We start from the raw sequence: 22,423 nt of genomic DNA on the forward strand, positions 1-22,423 counted from the left end.
GATATTTGTATTTGTAATTTTTCCATAACCTTAAGTCACTGACAGTGCCTAAGGTTATAGTAGTTTATAATAAATTCCTATTATTTCAATGACCCCAAATTTAAGTATATTCATCATTTAATATGAGGAATAATAAGAAAATTTGAAACCCTATTCACAATAATTTAAAATTACTTTACAAAAGTTAATTTGAGTAGCTCCAAGAAGACAACAGGGGCCTGATATTACTGTACATGGCTCTAATCCCAGAACTCGGGAGACTGATACATTATAAGGCTTTTGAGTTGGGCTACCTGGTCAAAAATTTTCTGAACAATAACAACAAGAAAAAGAAATTAAAAAGAGGAAAAGCAAAAGATATCCCAAGTGTTATCACTGATTATGAATGAAAAGATTTGTTATATATTTTATGATTTGCTTGAGAATATATGTACTTGCTTAATTTTATACTCTGAAAATTTTTGTGTTGAAAGTAATAAATACATTTGTAGTAAATAGGCCATATTTGAAAATAATCTGCTTTATATAGTACCAATCTTGATGTATAATGAATATAATTCATTTATTAATTTCATATTCAGTTGTGGATAAGGAATTGAAAGCAAGTGAAATGAATTATACAAGAATGACATTAATGCATTGCTTTGGTGTCCATGTACAAATGGAGCTAAAATCTTGGCATAGTTGTTTCATATTATTCATAAAGTAATATAGCCATAATGCCTTTACAGAGTAGCAGCCACAAAAACTACTTCCTTTAGCCAAATTACTTTTCATATAGTTACTGTGTATTTCTTTATAATAGCAAGTATGATCAACTACATTACTTATTGTTCAGAAAAGAGAACCTGTTTATCAAATATATATGAGATATTAAAATGTCATTTAAAAACATAAAAAATATTTAAGCATGCTACATTTTCAATTTGATTAAGTCTCCAAAAACACATATTAACTTGAGTTCACATGTTGTAAATAAATTTTAAAATTCTTAGCAAACATAATCAATGGTAATAATCTATGAATTACCTTAATTTATTCTTTGATTGCTAAAAATCCATGGTTTTGTCTTCTGACATACTGAATTAAACATTTCTGTAAAAATGAAATAAAAGAGACAATTAGAGGACAAAAGTATTTTTTGTTTAGCATGTTAACCACAAAACTAACAAAATTTTATTACTCAAGAAATCTATTTCCCCACTACACATATGGGTGTACTGGAAGAAAGAGAAGAAGTAAGAAAAAATGATATGTTTTTAAATAATATTGTTCACTGAGAATGTAAGTAAAATATTTAAGTATATAATGTAAATGTTTTTCTGCTTGAAAGAACACACAGGACTTCAAAGTTTTAGTATTTCCAAGAAACTATGGCTTCTTACAAGAAAAATTTATTTCTAAGACATGAAAAAAGTTCAATTACTTCCACCATAGGAAACCTACTAAGGAGAGACAACTGAGACACACTGCATTTGGTTATGATACTCTGTGTGTATATGTGTGTGTATGTTTGTGTGTGTGTGTGTACACATATACAGATAAACCTACTTCCTGTATAGTTATCTGCACACATACACGTACACAAACACACACACAAATATGAGTTTATTTTGTTCATTATCTTAAGAAAATCACTAAAATTCCATTTTTAATCACTAAAATAAGAATTTGTATATTCCAATCTTGTTGGTAAAAGTATTAAAATGATGTTGTCCTTCAACATATTTTATTGGGCAACTTAGGGTATCCTTATAGTTTTGTGACATCAATTTTTAAACTTTGTAGTTTGTTCAATTCAGAATTTGCACAATTAATACATCTAGTAATTATTATGAAATGTATTACTTTTATAGAATTGCATTAGGAGTATTCTTCCTCCCAAAGGGTTGAGGAAGTATACACACACCCCAAAATAATAAAAAAAAAACATTATCTGTTCTACCATCTTGACCCCAAATGGATAAGGAATTAGATATGGAGCAGAAAATTAATACCACGGGGTTACACTGAGCTCTCCTTAATAAAAATCACAATTAACTGTAATTAAATCAAGTACAAATTAGTAGAAACTATTCTCTTATGTAAATATTTGGCTAGCTAGTGATTTTTCAGTTACAAAAGTATCAGGATTTGCTGTATTTTAATAAGTGCTCAGTAGTATTTGAACACTTAGTCAAATTTTATTCAAGAGCAAGCCAAGCCCACATTTGAATCACATGCTTGACTACTCAAACAAGCAACTCTTTTATAATCCATTGCTCAAACTACACTGAATAACCTTCCTTCAACAAATCTAGCATCCTTTCAATAACTAGTGACTTGATAGATTACTTTCTCCTTGCTTTTGAATAACGGATATTTGTCATCTTGAAAAGTTTTTTATATAACTGGAAAATCATGGGTTACAGCATAGTCTGCCCACAAGTATCATCCCCCTTCAGAGATATTTTGCATCATCTTGGAAATACACTTTGAATTCAGAGATGGCTAATTCTTAAAATTTCACTTCCTCTCAAATCTAACCAATTTAGAGTTCCTTATGTTCCCATACCACCATGCAAATATCTGTTCTGAACATCACTTACAGTGAAGATTACACAGTAATCAGGGCTCTCATTTCCTAGGTTGTATTGCTTCTGCCCAGTTGAACAAGCAGTTAAGCCAGCCACACAAATGCTTGCTCGACAAACAAAATGTTAACATTCTTATACATCAAAAATAAGACATTGTTTACTGGAAACTGTTTGCCTACTGCTTCCCTTGACTTTATTGTTGGTTTGTTTTGTTGTTTCTGTTGTGTTCTACTTTTTCCTTCATAAGCCGAGACATTCTTCAGCTTATAGTGGAGTTCTTATTTTGCATCACTGTGTTCTACTCTTGAGAATCGCTGCTTCATTTACAGCACACAGAACAAAGACTAGATTGCTAAAGCCACTTAGAATCATAATGAAAAGGAAACACAGACAAGAAAACTAAAGAATGACATGGACAAATCAAAGGAAAGAGAAAAGAGAAGAGAGCAGCTGAAACAGGATACTTATCAACGGATATCTACCTATATTATGATATAATATGGATAAATTCATCTTTTATTTAATACACTTAATCTAAAATGGACACTGAAAAACACCTATTGTAAACTTTTTGACTATATGATTTCTTAGGAAGCAGTTGATAATGTTTTAGTGTAATTAATGCCATTATGCATCTGATCATGTTTTCATCATCTTACAGTTGCACAAGGTTTGAACTTAGCTTAAAACAATACCCTTGATCACTGCAACTTATCAGAGGGCTGGAGAACTAGATAGGGAGACTGTGTCTAACAATTAGACTTCCCCAAACTATTTTCTCAGAATATAATCTCAGAGATTTGAGACACTGCCTGCTTTTGGAGATGGCTTCACAGGTTAAATAATCTATCTCCAAACAACCCAATACAAATTAGTGTGGGAAAAGTATGGAAACAATAATTTCAATGTTCTTATTCCCCACATACTTATTCCACAGTTAAATAATATGAGCTATTTAAGTGCACCAGAATGGTCCATGAGGCAGTGTAGAAGTGACAAGAACATGCACCTCCAACCAGTTTGCAAACACTTGAGAAGTGTTTTACATCAGTTAGAGATGTTGGGGACTGACCTTGGACCTCCGGAGATTAACACAGATTGCTCACCACTGATCTACACTCCCAGCCCACCCTCTTAAACTCTTCACTGACAGCTAAAGCAAAACACTACAAGTGAAAACCTTTTACATAAGGTGATTTTTCTAAACGTTAGCCCTCAAATGTGCCTTAAAAATAGTGCCCCAATTACCCAATTACCAAAAACCACATTTCTCCAATGAGGGTTACTTTTTTTTTTACTCTTATCCCCATTGTTTTATTGGCTTCTAACAGTTGAACATAGTTATGGTGTCAAATGAAATATTTTTACACACATATACATTGCACAAAAGTCAAACCAGGATGATTAGTATATCCATCACTTTAAACATTGACCATTTTTTGTTGTGATAATTTTTCAAAATTCTATCTTCTAGCAATTAGAAATATACACTGCATTGTTGTTAGCTATTCCAATCCCAATCACTCTGGTAACAAACAGTCTGTATTCTAAGAGGGTTACTTCTTGGTTGTCTACAAATGTACCACATTGCTCTCTGTTGAAATTAGGTTTCAAACCTCTCTAAAGGAAGAATGTACTCATCTTTCCCCATTATGAACATTATTTAAAAAGTAAACAAAACAACAGCAACAGCAACAAAATCTGATCAAATAACTTCCCACATTACCCTCCTTTGGTATCTAGCCCATTCCTTCTGAAAAATTCTACTGCACAGAGCAATCTGTGAATGCTACTCCTTACAGGGTTCAGGAGACCATAACCACATTATGCAAGTGCCTGGAGGTGGAACACTGAAAAGGCCTGAATAGGCCACCAAATATTTTTCCCAATATCAATGGAAAAATATAAATTAAAAAAAAAAAAAAAAGGTTTCCATAACAGGTGTTTCAGGTTAAGAGAAACAAAGGATTTACCAAACAGGTTAGTAATAGTTAATGCAAGATAACATACTAATTATGTGAAAATGACAGAATCCTGGATGGCATTGCCTATAAGTTGTCCAGGCTCTGTTTTAGAACTCACTAGATTTAACATGAACTAAATCTTAATAAAGGTAAAAGATCTGATATCATTAACATGTTTTATAGAAATCAAATTAGTAGTGAAGATTAGGAATCCCTAAATATTTACCAATCACAAGCAATAACTAGAAACTGTTTTGAGTTGAACAAAAATCAATCATAGCATATCAAAACTTATAGGAGGCAAAAAAGCAGTGTTAAAGGCAAACTTATACCATAAAATTTTTATATTGGAAAAGAATGGCACAAAATCAATTAGCAGAGCTTCTATATTAATCAAATAGAAGAAGCAGCCAAATGTTCAGTTATAAAAAGTGAAGGAACACTAACTAAAAGGATATATAAGGTTTATCAAAGACCAATGTTAAAATGATTACTAATTTTTTCAAATAACATGGGTTCATTTATAAAATCCCACTAATTATTTAATGCTACAAAATTTCTCACTTTATCCATTATGCTCATTATTAGCAATGACAATTCAATATATTTACTCATAAATTTTCACTCCACTGATAAAATTAAATTTTTGGAACAGCTAATAGACCTAGACTTATAAAAAGGCACAGAATATTTAATAAACATAATATCCAAAATATTTACTTGTACAACTCTAAACTCTGGTAGTCACAGTTATCTTGTCTTTTTACATTCCTTACATAAGGTAATACAGGTAAGATGACAGCGTAATAATAATTAAGGTAATATAGACAGGGTAAAAAGATAAGATTGGATAATATAGATAAGATAGAGTAAGTAATAAGGTAAGATATGGTAATATAGGTAATAAGGTAATAGGGTAATATAGGTAAGATAGGGTAAGGGGTAAGATGCAGTAACCACATCACTCCATCTATATCATAGTAAGCCACCCATAAACTACCATACTAAATCATACCCTTGGATATGTGTGACAAAGACAAAGAAACAACTCAGTAACTGCTTTCAATAATGGAGGAAGATGGTAGAATGTACTACAGATGTAACAATTGAAGGCTGGAGCAAGCCCCAAGCAAAGGAACTCAGTTCACAGTGGAAGCTCTCTGTCAGCAAAATCAATCACCAGATGGGCAGAAAAATCCACTTTACCCTTCATAATACAATGGCATTACAAAGATCAGAAGCCTGTGTGCACCATCTTAACAAAACTTGGTGATGATCCAGAGAAATGATTTCCTCGGCAATGTCTGTTTCAATTCTCTGCTTGAGAAATAGTCCTTAAATTGTCAATATAGAAAAATCATATAATTTATCCTGTGCTTTTACTTTTCAAAATGGCTCTGCTATGACTGTAATTACGTATGACATATTTGCCTACTAATCATGGTTCCCTACTTCTCTAATAATGGGAATTATCAAGCTTAATTATAATAGATGAGCCTACCCTCTATACTTCAAAATGATCATTTTCTAACAGAAAATACTGTAATCCACCTTTATTTTATCATGAAATAATAATACAAATATATACATAGAATAAGGTATATACTTAAATTTAAAATGAAATATTTGGAGTTTGCTTCATAAGCAATTTAGTCATAAAGATTTAGCATTAAAGAAGTTGTAGTACAAAAGAGGCTATACATATCATTAAAATGGAACGATTTTTTAATGTTTAATATTTTTCAAAATATGAAATTAAATCAAGAAGGAAAATGTGGCATCAGAATTCCAAATAGGAGACCACAATCCATAAAGTATACAAGAGTAATTTTCAAAACATACCCACATCCAACTTATAAGGATTTCTGCTACTGTTGAATGTATATTTTAAAATCATAGAGGAGAAAATAAACCAATTTCCCTCTATTTTCTATAACAAATAAACTTTTTCAATGTTGCTCATTAATTAGGACCCCTTAAATCCATTGGACATGCCCAGTTATCCCATCCACATAATTTTGAAATGTGAGGAAAAATAACTGGTTTCAATATGTATTATATACATTCTCAATAATTATTCCCTATCCTTTTCTTTAGCACCAGGACATTGAAATGCCAAGGAATTAAAGAAATATATGTATTACTTCATAAATCTTCTCAGAATTATGAATATAAGAACTTCGTTACTATTTGGTGTCTAAACTATAAGCTAGAAACTAAAAAGAGAATCCAAGTGGAGTAGAAGAACAGTAATATAAAAAGATCACTTGATAATTATTCTGCAAAGTATATTTTATATTTCCCTTTTATAGTAAAGTCACACAACAACGTAGTTCGATTTGTATATACTACATAAGTATACAAAGGAATAGAGGCTAAGAAAACGTTACCATGCATTGCTAACCAACATTTTTTATAGATTTATAATTTGATTTTTAAAGAGTCACTGAATTTTTGCCTACTGAGAGTCTCTAAATGTCAGTTCTAGAAAAATGGTTTTCACCTCCTAGTTCTATGAGGTTACGTAAATCAGGTAACATCCACCCGAGAAAGCAGCAGAAACCTTTACTATTTTGCAAATGATGAGATCCTACATTTAATGAAGTGTTCCCAGACATTTAAAATAGCTTGGGTTGCCAGGCCAGACACTGATTCTTATATGCACTTTCCCCAAAACTCTGCATTCAATAAAATCAATAAATGTATTCTAACTAAAGTTTAAAAGGCTTCTGGGAAGTGACGTCTGCCAAAGTATTTTGGGAAGGTGCCAACTGTGTGTGGAGGGGTGGGACCAAAAACCAGAAAGTACAAAATAAAGAAACGTTTCTGCACAAATGAAAAGAAAAAAAAAAAAAAAAAAAAAAAAAACCAAGCCTGGCTGGAGTTCTAAAAGTGATTAGCTTACCTGTCAGATATCAGATTTCTGAGCCCAACTCCTCTGCCTTTCTTGGCATTTCTTTCTTTCAGTCCCAATCCTACACCGATTGCAGTTCATTGCAGGAGGCTTTATTTCTCACTTTGTCTAAGATTTCAAGCAGAAAATCTTCTCTACTGATGTCTTTAAAATAGTGTGCTTTGTGCTCCACAGTAATAAGTTCCCTATCTGAGACTCAACATCTGGAAATCAGGACCAGTGAGGTTTACAATCAGGAATCAAGGAATGTGTTTTATAAAAAAGATCACACTGCACTAAAGTTTGATGACCTCAACCATGGCGAAGCTTCCACGAAAGATATGATTATGCTTTATTTCCTATACAGACTCTGTCAAGCAGAGATCAAAGGAAAAACCCATATACCGATAAGCTTATAAACATCTGGAGATCAGAGGAAAACTGACAAATATCTACAAATAACTTTAAAAATGTTTTTAATATCAAGTGAGCCAACCTCTGGAATTTGGCAACTACCTTAAGAGGGATATTTGCCTCCACTGTTCATAAATATTTCTTCAAAAACTGTCTTTAGTTAGTCACCAATACACACAATAAAACCATGGATAACTGAAGCCTTCCTTGTGTCTGATTCCAGATGGCCATAAACTAAGAAATAATATTGGACCTGATGAGATGGTTCAGAGAGTAAAGGCATTTGCTGCCACTCCAGATGACCTGACTTCAATCCCAGGGATCTACACAGGAAAGTAGAAACTCAACTCTTCCAAGTTGTCTTCTGACATGAACATCAACACACATACCAAAACATACTCAATAAAAATTGAGAAACAATAAGGAATATTGTATTAGTATGAAGGATAATAAAACCTACCACCTTGCTAAATTTAAAGGATATGTACACATGTATGTGTTAATATTTTGCTTTTGTGGACATTGCAAGTATCACCCACTGGGAGTAGGAAATACTTCTCCATAAGCCAGTGGGTTCCTAAAATGATGGCTAATATGAATTTTTGCCTATCCTGTTTCTTCCTATACAGAGATATGATAGCATTTAACCTAAAATTCCTACACATGAAGGGATTAACAGCACACAGTAATCATAAAACAACTACAAATATATCCACTGAGAACAAACATATAAACACAGTTATATCCTATCAATAAAAATACTTTCTTTACTTTTATCTTTTTAATTAAGAATTCACTTTATGACTTCTCTTAAGTACGGTAGAAGTGTATACAGCAGCAACATTGCAGTTTGGGGACATCAGTTAATAAGGTAAGTCCTCTGGAGCACACCACAGTGAATTTGAAACCACCATAGCTACGAAGCGACTACGCAGCCCATAGCACACAAAGTATGTATGACTGGCATCTCATTTTGGACAAAGTAGGATAAGGTAAACTTCCTTTACACTATTTACAAGAGCATAACATTTTAAACTTACAAATACTCTGTCCAGAAGAATTTTCTATTTAATATCTTTATGTCACTGTTAGCATGAGGTAAACAGAGCTGCAGAAAGAAACAAACTACTGTATTTGTAAAATGATTCTGCTTTGTCTCCATACATTATGCATATAAAAATCAGAGTATACAAAACTATATTTAAGGTTTTGAGTTACTAAATATATGAGGGAAATTTCATATCCTTATCCCTGAACAATTTCAACTATCACCTTCTATGTAAGTTAGCTTCATGGAGAGAAAGCCTACATATACAGAAGCTTTTTATTAATGTGATTAATGTCACCTGTAAGATACCCACACAGCATCTTACTGTGATATGCATTACGAACAGTAAATCAAAAACAGCAAACCAAAGAAATAAATTATCAAAATTAAATTTTTAAAATTCACCATCTAGTAAATTCAGTTTACATCTCACTAAATGGAATTGTTTTGCTTTAAAAAAATGTATTCCAAGCCTTTTATGATAGCACATGCTTGTCTTCTCAACAGGCATAAGGCTCAGCAGCAAGACTCCTGTGACTTTAGGATAACATGGACCACTGGAGTGTTGTGAGCAAGCCTGAGCTACAGAGTGAAGTCTACCTCACAAAACCAACACCAAAACCAAACAAAATAGAATGTATTCCATATATAAAAAGGAAGTACTAATAGCTAATATATTGGTTGTTTTCATTTTAATTACCCCCTTAGGAATTAAAGTCTCAAATTTATATAAGTTTAAATATTCAAACTATAACATTATCTGTATCTATAAATGGAAATTGTAATGTCACATATTAATGACAGTCTTTGAAATTAAATCATTTTTATTTATGAGAAAACTGGCATTAGGCATACAGCTCCCTTCTTATAGGATTGTTGTATGAGTATTACACCCATAAGAGCAGTATGCTATGGTTCCTGGAGTCAAGCCAAGCTCTAAAGTAAAGTAGGTGTTTCTAGAAGAGTGTATGTTTGAAATGTGCTCCCAGCAGTTTTAGCATAAAATGTTTTCTTCCAATGTTCAGCAAAATGATTAGTAATATCTTTTGAATACTATAGCATTTATTTTCCATTTCTTTTTTTCTTTTTATCTTGTTTTATTTTGGAGTTTCTTTAGAGAGAACCTCACTATGTAGTTCAGACTGCACTCCAGAGCCAATGCCTCACTCCTAAATGCAAGAATTACATGGGATTACAAATGAATGCAGAAACCAGGTGATCCTATATTCAAAACAGCTGGACAAAGCAGCCTTGCAGACTACAGCCAGGATTTCTGCATCTTCTTAGAATCTCCCATGACAGCGCCCCTTACCAGCAGGAAGTAGTTTGGAAAGACGGACGCCCAAATTCCAAAATAATGTCTATAAATGTTTGTTTTCATTTAAATGGACTTGGTTAAAATAAATAAATAAATAATAAAAAACAAAAACAAAGAAAACAAATGAATGCAGAAAAAATTCAATAGCACTTCAGCTTTCATTTTAACCTGTATTCTACAAGAATATATGAAAACTTAAAATATATACCAAGTATTTGCATAGTTAGCATATATATTTCTACACACACACTGGTCTGATAAGGTAGTTCATGATTTATGAACACTGGCTATTTTTCCAGAAGACCCAGGTTTAATTTCCAGCACATACTTGATAACTTACAACTATCTGTAACTCCTGTTACAGGATAAATATTTCCTTTTATAGCCTCCCTGAATACCAGGCATGCATATGGTGGACAGACAGAAAGGCAGGCAAAACACACACACACAAACACACATGCGTGCGCAAGTGTGAGCATGCACATGTGTGAGTGTGCGCTCGTGCGTGTGCGCGCGCGCGCGCACACACACACACACACACACACACACACACAAACAAACATTTATGAAAATATAAATAAAAAAGAAAACCGTTTCCAGCCATTTTCATTCAACAATGAATCTAATAAACAAAGAACGATCACCAGGAACTCTGAAGCCAGGGTGGCTAAGGGACCTAGGAGGCTGAGTCAAATATTGTTTCTGCACCCCAGAAAGTCGCAAAACTACTGTGAATTCTTTACAATACACAAGTTGTGGTGCATAACTATTTTTACAGTGCACAAGTTGTGGTGTGTGACTTCTTTAACTTCAGCATCGCCAATATGAATATCATGGCAAAAAGAACCCAGCAACATCAAGCAGTACTGTAATAGGTCAATGTTTCTAATCAAAGAATAATTGGGATCACAATCTACCCTATTAACAAGCCCAGTGGAGATCTAAGACAAATGTACTAAAACATCACCTAATGCTAAATGGCAAATAAAAAAAAAAGTCACTGGTTTTTCTTTCAGTGTAGTCAAAGACAGTAGAATGCAAGTTAATATAATTAAGTCCATTAAGGACAGAAATATTTAAAAGCTTGAGCTATATACTAAGTGATGAAGGCAAAATGGATTCTGTCCAAATCTTTTTTTATTTGCTTAGATGTTATTTATTATAATTACATTTTATTACACAGTAGTAAAAAAAAATTACAAGGCAACATCCTGCTATTTCCTTTTGAGAAAAATGAATCAGGATACTATTAAACCTCAGCACAGGCATCCACGTGGCAAGTTTCTCTACTTGGGACCTTATATTATGTCAAAGAAATTGATGTTTATGTGGTTAAGGGTAAGGCTGGCCAGAAGATTGCCACTTAAATGTTCCATAGATACACGACCTGATAAAAACCTAGAATGTTGTTATCATCTATAGTGACTACATATATTCCAAAAATACATATCTCTTTGTATTATATTCTGACAGGAAAATAGCTACCATATTATCAGTATGGTATATGAAATATGGAAGATGGAATATCTTTGGAAACTGAATTTTAGGTAAAAGGAAAACTATAGTTTGGTCTAACTGTTGAATAAGGAATCCATTTGCTGAGAGAGTAAATATGTATCAAAAAAGAATTAAGAAACAACTCTGACAATTATATGAATATTGTCTTCCTTTCACCATAGTTCTTCTTAATTTATATTCATATATTGAAAATGTTGCACATTTGTGGAATGTTTGTTACTCAAACAGAAAGTTCTAATTACTTTTGTTATTTAAGGGAAAGATGAGAGCCAGGTGTGATGGCACAGGCCTTTAATCCCAGCACCTAAGAGGCAGTGGCGGGTAGATCATTATGACTTTGAGACCAACTTGGTCTACAAAGTGAGTACCAGAACACCAATGGCTGTCACACAGAGAAATTCTGTTTCAAATATCCCCCCTCAAAAAAAAGTTATGTGAGGAGAGACATGAAAAATAGCTTAGATTAAGGTATACAGATTATTGTAGTATCCTACTGGGTTTTTCTGTATATCATATACAACACATTCATCCAAGTTTGGATGCTGACAATTAGAAGGGAGTAGAGTTCAGCATTACCACAAGCTACAGGGAACCAACCACTGAAATTATAAAATTGGCCTGCTTGTTGTCTTTTGCATGCCCAGTCCTTCTCTCTCTTACCTGTTTGTGTATATGGTGAGCCACTGAGTGTGGCCTCCTATGATTCTTCACTCACATTCATGCCTTAACTTACTTAGTCAGCCATACACTCTAAGTCCTTTTCTTTAAACCTATCATGTTGTAAACACTCTCTCATGTTGTGTGAAAGGAAAGTCAGTAAGAACTCAGCTTTCAAAGTAGATGAATGGCATGGATAGCAAATGAATATGAAAAAATAAGAAAAAACAAAACAACCTTTCAAAATATATGAGGTGATGCTTAAAAAAAAAAAAAAAATGGAAAGTTACCATGAAACAGAAAAACCTTAAGCAGCAGCATCCAAATTCTCAAGTACAATAAACACATGGTGTCATAATCTAATCTATATGCTAATATTTTAAACTCCATATGCTTGCTAGCATTGAAGAAGCCCAAAGAGGTTAGAATAGATCATTTATTGGGTAACTGAACATGAAATCATCATCATCAATCACCATCATTTTGTTAGAGGTGGTTGGATTACAGATGTACAGACTTGTCTCTTTATCATAGATTACACATTTAGTATGTAAGGTTTCTATATAATACCTTTAAACAACATGTAACTCTGGAGCCAAGCTACTGGTTTGAAAACCAACTGCTATGCTTAGTGGTATGATATTACATTAAATTATTTTGCATCAATTTGTTCATCTATAAAATTAAAACCAGTAGCTACTTTTAAATGTCATTGAGAAGACTAAATAAGAAGCCTATGTAAAATATCCAGAACTATCTTTGGTACATAACAAGAACAAAGCATTTTTAGCTATTAAGGCAGTAAGCAGTACACTTTTTTTATGCATATAACTTTAATTATAACTTATAAAATGAATAACATTATCCCCATTTAAAACATGATAAATCTGCAGCATGAGGATTTAAAGCTGGAGTCACAAATCAACTTATACTTCGAATATTCAGAAAGGATAGAATTGAGTGGCACATTTCCATTACTTGGCCTCACAGTCTACTATGAGTGTTTCAGAAGAGACAAATTAGAACCACCAACTGACCAGGACATGTCAGATTCAACAAAGAGCAAGATGTCAAATAAAGTAATACTACTTTTTAAAATAATCCAACCATCTAAACTTTAAGAGACAAACAGAAGTTATTCCTGAAAATACTACCACCTTTCAGAGAAGGTGAGGGTAGACCCTCCTCAGCACACAGCTGGGCCTGCATGAACACACCACAAACAAAAACAGTGTTGGGACACATGATGCCCACACTTAGGAACAACTTAGTGAAGTTGCCCACCCAATACTGTTCTCCAAGAAGTACCTTCAGTTCCTCAAGCTACAGAGCTGTGTGGGTAACACAAAGCATAAAAAAAAGGAAAATGCACTTGGGAGCCATTCATGGCTCACTGGTATAAACTATGCTGTGATCTTAGCCAAAATATAGGAAGTTAAGCTTTTCACTGGTAAACAACAAAACAAAGCTTGAAAAGCCATCTGTAACAATAGACATTAAAGGAGCAGCTGGAGGGGCAGGGTGTGTTTTTCCTTATAAGTAAGTACATGTATGTTTTTAAAAACATGCTTGGGGGCAAGATGTGTTTTTCTTTATAAATACATGTGTGGTTTTAAATACATGTTGGGGTTATAAAGTCATTACTGTCCTCAGAATTTCATACTGCAGCTTATGATTTGCTTCATAGATTATCCATTCCATTTCTTCAGTTCTCTCCACATTTACTATTTACAAAAAAAAAAAAAAAAGGAAAAACACTCATTCCTAGTATTTTTATCCTTTTAAATGCCAATCTATCATCTTCAGTGTTTCCTGTTTTCTCCCTGCCATTTGGAGCTATTCTTCCTATAGTATCGAGCAGCTAGACACTGCTCTAAGCCATTTTCATAAGGTAATCCAATTTGTCTTCACATTTATAAGTGGCAGGGTTGCATTACTGGCTAAATTTTAAGGTTTAAAGACAAATATAAAAATTAACAAGTTACAGGTTCTAGAATGGCAATCAGAACTATGTAACTGTCAAGTAAGGCTCTTAACTGTGCTTTGTTTCTCTATATTCTTTCTTCTACTCATCCATTATTTATTCTTCAAGTTTAAATCAAAAGTAAGTATTTTACAATCATGTAATTTGCACATGAAAATTTTGGCCTCCTCTAACAACAAGCTGTTCTTCCTGGTACCTGACATCTATTGATAACAGGGTCCATGCAGATGATGATGCTGCACATGAATCATCTAACATATGATGCTATTATAAGGCTTACCTTGACTTCATATCAAGGGCCATAGCAAAACAGTTATAGTGAAATGGCTCAGTAAGTAAATGCACCAGTTCCTAAGCCTTGACCACTCCAGAACTCACACATACACCCACATAAATGAGTAAATAAATATAAGAAACAAAACTATTGGGCTAGTAAAAAATTCACCTTCACATAACTTGGCTCTTCATAGAATGCACATCAGATACAATCCCATTACCTATCAAATGGAACAGTAGACATGGGTTCAAAAGACTAGTAATGACTATAGGTTCTCACGCCTATTAGATCCACAGTCATCAGTGGCTGCATTGGCTCCTGCCTGAACTTAGCTGCTAATGAGAGGATTATTGGGAGTATCTGTCACTCTAATTCTTTGCAAGTCAAACGAAAGGTCATAAGTTCACATTTGCTTAACACGAGAAACGTTTCAGATGCTACTGTATCACTATTTATATAAAACTGACATCAATTAGAAGTCAATGATCACAGCACACTATACTCCAAATATAGTCTATTTTAAGTAGTATTAACTGCTCAATTAATATAGATGCTCAATGAGTATCATGCATTGTTCATTATTCACTAATAAAAAAAGTTTTCTGAAATATCTTACAACCAGGAGCTTTAAAAACTAAACCAGAATGTTATAAGTAGTAGAGGAAAATATTTTTCTTCCATCCTTATTTGGAACAACTCTATCTTGTAGGAAACATTTACAGATTGGAACAGAGACCATTTCTTAATTTTTCTGGGATGATTTTAGTTTCTACAGAAACTATTCAGTTCTCTCCAACACAGGCTTGAAGCCATTTCCCTTCTCTGTGCCAAGTAATCTCATTTGCTATGTTCTTTTGCAAATATTTTCTTCAATTATGATTTTTGTCCCTTTAGTTCTACCTGTAACAAGCTACTCACTTTTACATTGCATTGAGAGTTCTCAACTATGGTCAAAGTTATTTTGGGACTATGTAAGAGTTTCAACTTGAAGATGTGAAATTATCTTGCTCTTAGATCTACTGAAAGTATTGCCTATTTTCTTTTTAGGCCATGCACAGAATTTAATGATGTGTGCTGCCTCCAACATTGTACAGCATGAGAGAAGGAAACACCTGGACTCCTGTATCTCTCACCCATTGACAGACTGGCCAAAACTGGTAATTCAGAGGATAGTTCATCCTGTCTAAATGAAATTTATATATATATATATATATATATATATATATATATATATATAAAATCTCCTCATTAAAAAAAATACTGCAAAGAAAAGTCAGTTCCTACTTCATATACAGTAACTGGTACGCACTTCAGTCATTCAATCATATTGAACTGACAAATGCACTGAGTTTCTTTTACTGCTTGTTTAAATTGTTTTGATGTTTTTTTTTATTGCTATGATTATTGTTCTTTGAAACAGGGTCTCAACTAGCCTAGGTGGACCTGAAACCTACTACCTCCACCTTCCGAGCACTAGAATTAGAGGACCATGCTACCACACCTGACAACTGAATGATGTTTCAGGGCACTGGAAATAAAGTAATAACCAAAACCATACACATGATTTTGTACCAGAGAGAGAATATAAGATGAAAAATGAATATAGTACAAATAGTGTTTTTCATAAGGTTCAGTGATGAAGGGTAGATGCATCATGCAGTTTTAAATAGTAGGTCTACAGAATCTTTCACTGACCAAGTAAAATATGAATAAAAATCTGAAAGAATGTTGTAGGCAAGAGGACTCAAGGCAAAGAGACATGATGTAGCTTGCCTAAGGAAACAGTGAAAAGAACATTCAAACAGGGCTACAACAAGCTTAGTGGGGAAAGAATTGGACAAGGAGGCAGGAGGAAGATAGCTAGCAAATGAACCCATACTTTAACAAAGTTATTCAGACTATCATTCAAATTCTAGCTTTGTTATGTGAGCAGTATACCCTGACTGATTCTGACCAGAGAAGTCAAATAACTAGAGTTATATAGGTAGGTACATGACAGAAGGTAAAGAGATAATAGATAGATGATAGAAAGTCAGAGAGGTAGGTAGTTAGACAGATAGATAGAGGATAGATGGATGATATGTGGGTATGTATACATATATATGTATATAATATATATATAATTGATTGATAAATGATAGACATGTGTGTGAAACAAAGACTAAAATTGGTGTGTTTAAATCTTGAAAGTGAAAACCATCCTATTCAAAAGAGTGTCAAACTTTAGAAAACTACATTTTCAATATGGAAAGAGCACAGATTTAATTTTACATATACCATTATCTATTGAAAACCAGTCAGGCTGTTTGGGGTTGTAGCTCCATAAATGACACTAGAGGTGTATATATACTGTACAGTACATATAAACATTAGTAATGACATGTATTTATATAATACTTAGTACTAAATTAGAAGAGACTAGCAATTAATTTATCATGGACACATTAAAGAAACAACCACCACAACAGACTGTCCTTTGAAAGTTTATGGAATTTGGAGCAACTGAAAACCAATGAACATGGACTAAAATTCCAGAAAAATGAAAGGATATGCGATGACTTAATCAGAGGATGAAGAAACATTGCTTAGGTGACCAAGCCCAGCACATATAACTGAGTTTCTAGTGATGTGGGCACACACAATTGAACTTTGGATTTAATAACCTGAATAGTAAAAAAAAAAAAAAAAAAAAAAAAAAAAAGAAGAAGATAAATGACTAATGAGAACCACCAATGGGCTTGAAAGCAAGTGGATGGAGAAAAATATCCATAAACCTGATTACAAAATCTTCCCCTCTACTGAAGGTTCCTTTACTGAAGGAATAATCCCAGTTGGTGGTGCTATCATTGTAGTTGTGAAAACTTTAAGAAGTAGTAGGGTCTAGCTAGAGGAAGTCGCTCATTGAGTGCTAAAAGACAAACTTTATCCAAGTCTTCTTCTTATGTTTCTACTTCCTGGTTGTCTTGAGATTAACACCTTTTCACCATCATTCTCCCACTGCAGCGATATTTAGCCTCAAATAAGGGCCCAAGGAATGGAAGTCAACAACTATGAAGAAAATAACCATTCTTCATTAAGTTATTAATTCCCACAGGTACTTGTTCCAATGATGAAAAACTAAATAACATAGCTTTTACGATCATAAATATCATAACTGTAAATGAAAACTAAGACAAAGAAAACTACCCATACATAAAAACTGTAGGATTATAGTCTGTATCTACCTTCTAGAATACACACCATTCCCTTAGCTATTAAAGTTATCATCCCACACTGAAATAATTGTTTCCTATACAGTTTAGAATATTTTTTTCATAAAAGTGTTCATCTTGTACACTTGAAATATTATCTAGTTGGCCCTCTCACATTTTTTTCTTTTTAGTCAATCAAATCAAAATATATATTGTTTTGGATAACCTTAATGTGTGTAGAAATACTGTTTTCATAGTGAGTTTTCATCAATAATCCAACTTGTTTCACTCCTTATTTTCAAATTGTTACTAAAACCTATGGCTCTTTATTTCTGAATAAAAACTACCCTTAGGAAAATCTAGGCCTCTGCTAAAGAAAGAGGCCTCAGCTGGAGAGTTCCAGTTTCCAGCGAGATCCCACTATCCTGCAAAACCTTCCCAAGTTTCAGCTCAGCCCATGTCCTCTTCCGCCAGCTATTGGCCAGAGGTGAGTCTGGGCCCAATCAGGGCTGCCTGTCCCCTACAACCTCTCCTCCCCTTCCTGCCCCCCCCCCACTGCCCGAACTGCCTGGGTTGGCCCCTGATCCTGCTGCTACTGTCTCCTGTCCCCATCCAGAGCACCCTTGAAGCTCTGATATGCCCCCACCAATCCCTACGCCAGCCTGCCCCCCCCCACCCTGTGCCCTACCCTAACCAAGGTCCTGCCACTCTGGTTGAGCACTGGGACAGAGGGTGGAGCCAACAGTCCACCCTACTTCAGAGACTTCTGGGAGTAATTCTGAACAAAGGAGACCTGACTATCCCCACGGGACCACCCGTAATTTCCACCTGCTTGGTCTCTCTGACTCCACCTTCAGTCCTCTGCTGGAGTCCTGGGCCCCTCTCAGAGATCCGCCAATCTCTGCAGGACCACTTTGAGTACCTGCTGGGATCTTCTACTGGATCCTCATCCTTGACCCCATCCCTGGGTCCCTGTCTGCAGAGAACCTCCTAGAGAGCTTAGACCAAACAGAGCTACAGATATTGAATCTCAGAACCACATAAGCCCACCAGGAAGTACCATAGAGAGAGGGGGAGACCCCACCAACATCTACTGGAAGAAGCTATGGGAAGAAGGCAATACAAGAAAACACCTAACAACAGAAAGAAAAGCATGACACCACCAGAATCTAGGCAATCTACACCAACTAGAACGGAACACAACAACAAAGCAGAGGAAGCAGAAGGGAACGACTTAAAAATTACCATCATAAAAATGATAGAGGCCCTGAAAGAAGATGTGACAAAATCCCTTAAAGAAATGGAGGAAAAAACAAACAAAAAAGTGGAAGAAATGAACAACTTCTTTAAGGAAAATACATTAAACCAAGAAAAAACAATTAAGCAGGTGAAGGAAACAGTTCAAGACATGAAAATTTAAATAGAGAAAAGAAAGGCAGCACAAACTGAAGGAACGCTGGAAATAGAAAAACTGGGCAAAAAATTGGCAACTACAGACACAAGCATAACCAACAGAATTCAAGAGATGGAAGAGAGAATCTCAGGCGCAGAAGTAAACTAGAAGAAATAGATTCATCGACCAAAGAAAATCATAAATCCAACAAATCCTTAAAACAAAACATCCAGGAAATGTGGAACACCATGAAAAGGCCAAACCTAAGAATAATAGGCATAGATGAAGGTGAAAAAGCCCAGCTCAAAGGTGCAGAAAACATATTCAACAAAATCTTTGAGGAAAACTTTCCAAATCTGAAGTCATCCACCATGACCAAGTAGGCTTCATCCCTGGAATGCAGGGATGGTTTAACATACGAAAATCTATCAACGTGATCCACCATATAAACAAACAGAAAAATAAAAACCATATGATTATCTCCCAAGATGCAGAAAAAGCCTTCGACAAAATTCAACACCCTTTCATGATAAAGGTGTTGGAGAGGTCAGCGATAACAGGAGCATACCTAAACATAATAAGAGCAATATACAGCAAACCAACTGCCAACATCAAACTGAATGGAGAGAAACTTAAGCCAATTCCTCTAAAATCAAAACAAGACAAGGCTGCCCTCTCTCTCTGTATCTCTTCAATATCGTACTAGAAGTTCTAGCTAATTCTATAAGACAACAAAAGGAGATCAAGGGGATCCAAATTGGAAAGGAAGAAGTAAAACTGTCTCCATTTGCAGATGATATGATAGTTTACATAGGCGACCCAATAAACTCTACCAGGGAACTCCTACAGCTTACAAACACCTTCAGCAAACTAGCAGGATACAAGATAAACTCAAAAAAATCAGTAGCCCTAATTTTTTCAGATGCCAAAGAGATAGAGAAAGAAATCAGAGAAATATCACCCTTTACAATAGCCACAAGCAACATAAAGTATCTTGGTGTAAGGTTTACAAAACAAGTAAAAGACTTATAACAAGAACTTTATGGCTCTAAAGAAGAAATTAAAGAAGATACCAGAAAATGGAAAGATCTCCCATGCTCTTGGATAGGTAGGATAAACATAGTAAAAATGGCATTCTTGCCAAAAGCAATCTACAGATACAATACAATCCCCATTAAAATCCCACCACAATTCTTCACCGACCTTGAAAGGATAATAATCAACTTTATATGGAAAAACAAAAGACCCAGGATAGCCAAAACAACCCTATACAATAAAAGAACTTCAGGAGGCTTCACCATTCCTGACTTTAAGCTCTACTACAGAGCTATAGTTCTGAAAACAGCCTGGTTTTGGCATAAAAATTGACAGGTAGACCAATGGAATTGAATTGAAAATCCTGATATTAACCCACACACCTATGAACACCTGATTTTCGACAAAACAGCTAAAATTAGACAATGGGGCGAGGACAGCACCTTCAACAAATGGTGCTGGCATAGTTGGATGAGGGTGTGTAGAAGACGATAGACCCATGTCTGTCGCCATGCACAAAACTCAAGTCCAAATGGATCAAAGACCTCAACATCAATCCAGGCACATTGAACCTCTTAGACTGGGAAAAGACTTTTACCAATTCTATATCCGACAAAGGGCTGATCTCCAAAATATACAAAAACCTCAAGAAACTTGTCAACAAAACACCAAATAACCCTATTAAAAAATGGGGTACAGAACTGAAGAAAGAATTCTCAATAGAGGAAATCAAAAAGGCTGCTCCCCATCCCTAGCTATCTGGGAACTGCAAATAAAAACAACTTTGAGATACCATCTTACTCCTGCCAGAATAGCTAAAATTAGAAACACCAATGATGACTCATGTTGGAGAGGATGTGGAGAAAGGGGAACACTCCTCCACTGCTGGTGTTAGTGCAAACTCATACAGCCATTTTGTAGATCAGTATAGCGGTTCCTCAGGAAAATGGGAATTAGTTTACCACAGGACCCGGCTATCCCCCTCTTAGGCATATACCCAAAGTATTCACATCCATGCAACAAAGACATCTGTTCAACTATGTTCATAACAGCACTATTTGTAATAGCAAGAACCTGGAAGCAACCTAGATGCCCCTCAATTGAAGAATGGATAATGAAGATGTGGCACATCTATACAATGGAATACTACTCTGCAGAAACAAATAATGGTATCTCGAAATTTGCAGGCAAGTGGATGGCACTTGAAGAAACCATCCTGAATGAGGTAATCCAGTCACAAAAAGAGGAACCCAGTATGTACTCACTCATATATGGATTTTAGACCTAGATCAAAGGATCACCAGACTATAATTCACACCACCAGAGGAACTAGGATACAAGGTGTATTCTAAGAGATTCATATAAAGTCTCTCACAGAATTAGTAATGGACAAGTCCCCCAGAGCACAGGGGAAGTGGGGGGGGGCAGCAAATGGAGAGAGAAGTAGGAGAAAACGAAGGGGAGGAAAGGAAAACATGTGCGACCAGGAAGATTTAGCCTGGTTAGGAATAGAAGACAGGAAAGAGAGAGAGAGAACATAAAATAGGGAGCCAATATTGGTTTGAAGATAAAATTGAACCCAAAAAAGGTCTTGAGAACTACAAGACTACTGCCAACTAACAATTTGAGCTTCCATGGAAAGGCTATCATAAATGCCCTTCCTGGAGAATGAGATCAACAACTAACTTATCCATGGAGCCCTCAACTAATGCCTGTTGGAAACAGGAGCAAACACCCATACATAAACTCTGAGTCAAAGTAGAACTCAGATGCAGATGGAGAGGACAAGACCAGGCAGCAGAAACTCATAGAGACAGCTGACCTGAACAAGGAGAAGATAATGGGCCCACAGATTGATAGCTGGGAAGCAAGCATGGGACTGATTCAGGCCCCCCTGAATATGGTTCTCAGCCAGAAGGACTGAGCAGTCTAAGGGACCTCAGAGAGTGGAGCCAGGATGTATCCCTGGTGCACAAAAGGACTTTGTGAACACATCCTCCATGGAGGTATAACTGCCTTAATCTAGAGACAGGAGAGAAGCCCTAGTCCCTACTTCAGATGACCTTCAGACCTACATGACCCCTACTGGATGATATTCCCCTACATTTGGAATTGGGGTGGGGGGATGGGAGGGCAGTTAGAGTGCATGTGAGAG

General features: G+C 35.0%; 1 protein-coding gene across 29 annotated transcripts in view; it reads right to left on the minus strand.

The window, feature by feature from the left end:
- Adgrl3 (adhesion G protein-coupled receptor L3) overlaps positions 1-22,423 on the minus strand; it is a 734,924-nt gene that overhangs the window by 559,450 nt on the left and 153,051 nt on the right. For all 29 annotated transcript variants that reach the window (XM_051198505.1, XM_051198478.1, XM_051198481.1 and 26 more), the window contains one exon: positions 1,030-1,095. The gene's annotated coding sequence lies outside the window, so the exon portion shown is untranslated. The remainder of the gene's footprint in view (positions 1-1,029; positions 1,096-22,423) is intronic.

The sequence above is a fragment of the Phodopus roborovskii genome, unplaced genomic scaffold (assembly GCF_943737965.1).
Source record: "Phodopus roborovskii unplaced genomic scaffold, PHOROB, whole genome shotgun sequence".
NCBI classification, from domain to species: Eukaryota; Metazoa; Chordata; class Mammalia; order Rodentia; family Cricetidae; genus Phodopus; species Phodopus roborovskii.